The following is a 5907-nucleotide window of genomic DNA, read 5'->3' as shown; positions in this document are numbered from 1 at the left end:
ACGGCCCAGTAGCCAGGGCCTGGGGTTCGAAGAGCCATATAATGCTGTCCTGAACAACTCCCCCCACACCCCAACCTGGGAAGCCATGTTCTAAACGCTGGTACAGGTGCAGCACAGTTGCATGAATCACCTCAAAATGCAGAGGTGTGTTTATCATAGGATCCCTACAGTATGGAAACAGGCCATTTGGCCCATCGATTACACACCGACCCTCTGAAGGGTATCCCACCCAGACCCACCCCACCCTTGTAATCCTGCATTTCCCATAGCCAATTCATCCTGACCTGCATGTCTTTGGACTGTGGGGGGAAACCCACGCAGACACTGGGAGAATGTCTGTGTGGAGTTTGCACAGTCATGATGGAGGGCTCTTGCCTGAAACTTCGATTCTCCTGCATCTCGGATGCTGTCTGACCTGCTGTGCTTTTCCAGTGCCCCACTCTTGACGCAGGTCAGCTCCCTCCCTCCCCCCAGCAGGGGGGCTGGTAAGAGGGCTTCGCATTAAGGGAATCGGCAAATGAACCAGAGGGGTGAGACATTCTTCTGTGGTGAATTGTTTATAAAAAAAACTGGGTTATTTTCCCTGTGTGGAGATGCTTCCTGTACTGGAAAAGGATCCAGAAGGGAATGATGATGTTTGTGCTAGTTTATAGATTTGTAATAAACTCCTTGTAAACCACATGCACTCCTTTTGCTGCCCAATTCAGCATACAGGCATCAGTTTGTTAACAGTTGATGTCTCAGCATCCAGCTCATTTCTGGAGCACCTCTCTAAACCCCTCTGCCTCACGTGTGTCACGTGTGTGTGTGTGTGTTGGGGGTGGGGGGGTGTGCACAAGGAGAGGTGCGAGGGAGTCAGTGTCTCACTTTCTCTCTCACTGCATCTCTCTCTCTCTCGGAGTCTTGTCTCCGTGGCACTGTTCCCTGGTGTACATTTGTTCATTGTCTCTCTCTCTCTCTCTCTCTCGCTAACTGTGTGTATCTCTTTCTTTCTTTCTCTCTCTCTCTCTCTCTCTCTCTCTCTGCCACTGTGTTACTCTGTCTCTCAGGGTATTCCCTAACACCTGTCTTTTTGACTAAACCTTCATGCACCTGCTCAAATATTTCCCTTTAGGGTGTCATATTTCATTTGGTAACATACCTGTGCATTGTCTTGGGTCTTCTGCTGTGTTAAAGATGCTACACCAATGCATGTGGGACTGAAGGGTGCAGCCAAATGCTTTGTGTTGACAGTGTGAAGTGAAGAGAAAGCAATGATTCCGATGGCATTTGCTGCTGTCACCTGTTCCTTGTGTGACTGCTGTCATGGTGCTCCATGGGAATCACCGATCATTGAGTGATGACTTTTTGAATGGCCTTAAAATCAGGGCAGTTGCTGTGATGACAAAACTAAGTCACCTTTTCAGTTTTCTAAAGAGCTTCTTCTAACATGAATTAATTATCTCTTCAAATACCCTGCTCAAACAAATCTATCTACTGAACATCTGCTGAACAATTGCTTACGTTTGGCTAACTAGATCTGCAACAAGTGTTTTTTATAATGAAAGCAATAGCAATTCTTTTTAGGGGATGTATAGTTTATTCATACATATGCACGTTGTTATCACTCCTGGGCAGAATGGGTGTCACACTGAGAGGAACACAAGCGAATTAAAGAAATGAGGTGATGTGGACCTGAGAACTAGGAGGATATCTGAATTCTGAATGTCAAACGAGGTGGATTTTGACACTCATTTTGAAATGCCCAAGCTGTGCGCCAAGTTATACAGCCTGGAAACAGACCCTTCAGTCCAACTTGTCCTTGCTGACCAAGTTTCCCAAACTAAACTAGTCCCGTTTGTCTGAATTTGGCCCGTATCCCTCCCAACCTTTCCTATCCATGAACTTATCCAAATGTCTTTTAAATGTTGCAACTGTACCTGCATCGACCACTTCCTCTGGCAGTTCATTCCACACACGAGCCACCTTCTGCATGCAGCAGGTTGCCCTTCAGGCCTCTTTTAAATTTTTCTCCCAAAGGCAATTCCTGGTTTGCCAAACCTGCTGAGGGATTCAGGGATCATTCTGGGTCTGTGTAAGTGTCACCACACGGTGGCTTAGTGGTTGGTACTGCTGCCTCACAGCGCCAGGGACCTGGGTTTGATTCCAGTCTCGGGCACTGTCTGTGAGGAGTTTGCACGTTCTCCATGTGTCTGTGTGGATTTCCTCCGGGTGCTCTGACATCCCCCCACAGTCCAAGGATGTACAAGTTAGGTGCATTGGCCATGCTAAATTGTCCACAGTGTTCAGGAATGTGTAGGTCAGGTGCATTAGTCGGGGGAAATGTAGGAGTAATAGGTTAGGGGAATGGGTGGGATACTCTTTGGAGGATCAGTGTGGATTTGTTGGGCCAAATGGCCTGTTTTCACACTAGGGATTCTATGAAATCTCACAGTTGTGAAAGCTGATCAGTCAGGCTCATGACCTTCACCAATACTCAGTACCTTGGGCGATGGACTCTACTTTGCAACTTCTGCACAAGTCCCCTGCCTTACAAACTGGTGGAGTTCTTCCATTAGTTTTTTTTTAAGGTGGTTGGACTTCCGAAAAGCACCACCTCGAAATGTCACAAAGAGCCAGAAGAAGACTGATCTGCGTTGAGAAACCAGGTACCCTTTGTAAAAGTGACGCTGCCATGGATTTGAAACAAAGTAGGCGAAACGGTAGAAAAAAAAAGGAGTTCATTTTATTTTTCACCAGTTTTTCTAATCAGTCTGTTCAGGGATGTTATTAGACACCTCTGGAGCAGGTGGGACCTGAACCCAGCCCTCCCAGTCCAGGGGTAGGGATGATACCACTGCATTGCAAGAGGGTCCCCAGAAAAGATTGTTAGGTGCCACTAAGTAATGCCTTAACTATCTGTGTGTTGTAAGGCCATTTGGACCAATCCATCCTTATGAAGGGGATTGCTAACCTTCTGTCCTCTCATGTAACAACTTATTTGCTCTTCTTCCTCCCTCCTGAGTTTTCTGACCCCCCCCCCCCTTCCCCGTCACCATCCCATTCTTCCTTCCTTCCCACTGTCCCACGTCTGTGCCCAGTTTTCTCACCCCCCACCCCACTCACCCATCCAGCAATTTGATCAGAGGATCATTCAAACTGCTACACCGTTGTGGTTTCTACATAATGGAATGATAATTGGCAGCACTGGGTACAGCAGTATTGGACTCTGAACAGTGGCTACAGTAGATCTTGCTGTTAACGGAGGAGAAAGTGAGGACTGCAGATGCAGGAGAGCAGAGTCAAGAGTGTGGTACTGCAAAGGGCCGGGCTCTTAATGAAAGACTTTTGCCCGAAACGTCGATTCTCCTGCTCCTCGGATGCTAGTTGTTAACTGAGTCTTTTGGCTCAGCAAACGACAGTGTCATCTCAAGCAGCACAGTGCACAAAGTGACTATTTAATCAAGATCAGCCGACTGTCTGCAACAAACCTTGAGACCAAAACCTACAGCAAAGTCTACCAGTAAAAGCAACATTATTTCTCCAGCAAGCATATAGTTTATTAGAGTCATAGTCAGAGAGGTCTACAATGCAGAAAGAAGAACCGTCAGCCTTTTGAGGTTGTGCCAGTGAAAGACAAACACCTGACTATTCTAATCCGATTTTCCAGCAATTGACCCATAGCCTTGGCATCACTAGTGTGCATCTAAATAGTGAAAGGTAGTTGCAGTGCATAAAATCAATCCCAGTCATTTCCTGTAGAAAGTTGCGCAGGCATGTGGCATGGGATAATTACCCAAATATTTCTGTTGTGGTCTTGACTTGCAGCTTCACTATATACAGCTGCCTGTTTAAGACACATTTTTTTTTGACAGGTTCAGGTATTACTAGATGCTGTCAAGGACAATGATCTCACACTTCCTGACAGTGGTAAAGGTGTAATGCTCATATGACATTCCTTTGTGCTTTGTTTATAATACCTTTGTCAACCCTTCGGATTCCTCTCTTGTGTCATAGCTCAAAAGACTAAGTGCAGGTGCACATAATGCAAAGAGCAGGAATTTGGACTGGTGCAGTGTCTCTCCCATTGCAAATACATTCAGAACTGATCAAGCTCCCGATGAAAACTTGATACTCTAATATCCAGGGCCTAATTAGTAGCACGGTGACTCAGTGGTTAGCACTGCTGCCTCACCGCGCCAAGACACTGGCTCAATTCCAGGTTTGGGTGTCTGTCTGTCTGTGTGTCTGCATGGATTCCTTCTGGGTGCTGTGGTTTTCTCCCAGGTTAGGGTGAATTGGCTGTGCTAAATGTCCTGGGAGGTGCAGGCCAGGTGGGTTCGCCATGGGAATGCAGGGATGGGGTAGGGGGCAGGTCTGGGTGGAATGCCCTTTGAAGGGCCAGTGTGGACTCGATAGGCTGGATATCCTGCTTTCACATCGTAGGGATTCTGTGATTCGACTGTCCTCCCAGTGATCAACACTGATCATACCTGACATACTTTCCATGCCTTCAGCTACTCCAATTAACAGAGGTATTAGCTTGGCTCTTGAATGCTACTCCAGTGACAATATCATTACGTCACCATCTCCCCTACATTTACTGCCATTTGGTTTTGGACTCCCCAGAATGTACAGTTTCTATATAACTCACCATCCTGACCTGGATATTCATCACTGTTCCTTCACAGACACTGGATCAAATCCTGGAGCTACCTCCCTAACGGTAACATGTGTGCCCCACACATTAATGACTGTGGCAGGTTAAGAAGGCAACCACTACTCTCTCCGGAACACTTAGGATATGCGACAGACCCCATCCAATAAATGAATAATTAAAAAATCAAGTAGATAAACACTTTCCGATTAGTTTGAATTATTTTTTTAAATATTGACTTTCCAAAGAACTTAAAGCCTTCACTCTGCAAATATTAGTGTCTAAGGAATTTCCCAGTTTGAATTATTGGGCTGTTACCAGGGGAGCTTAATCTCCTGATTTGCTGCTTCAAAAATAGAGTTGGAAATGTCGTATGAAATGATGATAAATGGCATCTCTTTACAAAATTTCTAGTCTACGCAGTTCCTACATTCCATCCAACGTTTGTCACTCTTCCCATGAGAGAAACTCCCTGGTGAAGTGATAGACTCCCTTCAGTGTGGAAACAGGCCATTCAGTCTATCGAGTCCATACTGACCATCCGAATCTTCGAAATAACCTACAACATCTGTATTGAGAAAGAAGTTCATTTTTCATCTCGTGGTGGGAGTAGTCAAAAAAAAAGGTCATGTCTGGCTGACCGTAGTGAACAGCAAGTGGTGGGTCAGAGTGGGGAGAATAAACACAGGACAGATGTGAGAAAGTAACCCTTTACACAGAGGGCATTCAGATGCTGGAATGATGTAACACAGTGCAGTTGTTGAGGTCATGATGCAAGATTCAAATGTTAACTGCCTTCTCCAGTGGGAGTAAAGGATAGTGATTGGTATTCCATACTGGCAAGATTGAATGGTCTGCTTTTCATCTAATCATCAACATTGTCAAGCTTGAAAGTCAAGTTCTGTTTGGGGTGCCATGGGGTTTGAAGTTTGTGCCCCACATGGTCTGTACCCAACGTATGCAGCCCATCATTGTAAAGTATGGTGCTGGAAAAGCACAGCAGGTCAGGCAGCATCCAAGGAGCAAGAGAGTCAATGTTTCGGGCATAAACCCTTCATCAGGAATTCCGGTCAGGATGCTGCCTGACCGGCTGTGCTTTTCCAGCACCACACTTTTCGACTCTGATCTCCAGGATTTGCAGTGCTCACTTTCTCCAATATGCAGCCCGTAACATATTTGGCACCGTAAACAGGCAGAAATTTTACTGCTGCCTCAGGAGCAATGTTCTGATTGTGGAAAATGTGTTGTGCTACAAAGAAGGTCACAGAGAC

The 5907-nt window shown here is 45.9% G+C and overlaps 1 pseudogene; it reads right to left on the bottom strand.

Moving 5' to 3' along the window:
- Positions 1-2857: 2857 nt before the first annotated feature.
- Positions 2858-2975, bottom strand: LOC122541953 (U6atac minor spliceosomal RNA; annotated as a pseudogene).
- Between the last annotated feature and the right edge of the window lie 2932 nt (positions 2976-5907).

This window comes from Chiloscyllium plagiosum, unplaced genomic scaffold, assembly GCF_037043375.1.
Source record: "Chiloscyllium plagiosum isolate Xiang-an unplaced genomic scaffold, Cpla_swu_hap1 HiC_scaffold_43, whole genome shotgun sequence".
Classification (NCBI taxonomy): domain Eukaryota; kingdom Metazoa; phylum Chordata; class Chondrichthyes; order Orectolobiformes; family Hemiscylliidae; genus Chiloscyllium; species Chiloscyllium plagiosum.
The sequence above is the reverse complement of the archived record's forward strand: the minus strand, read 5'-3'. Positions and strand labels throughout refer to the sequence as shown.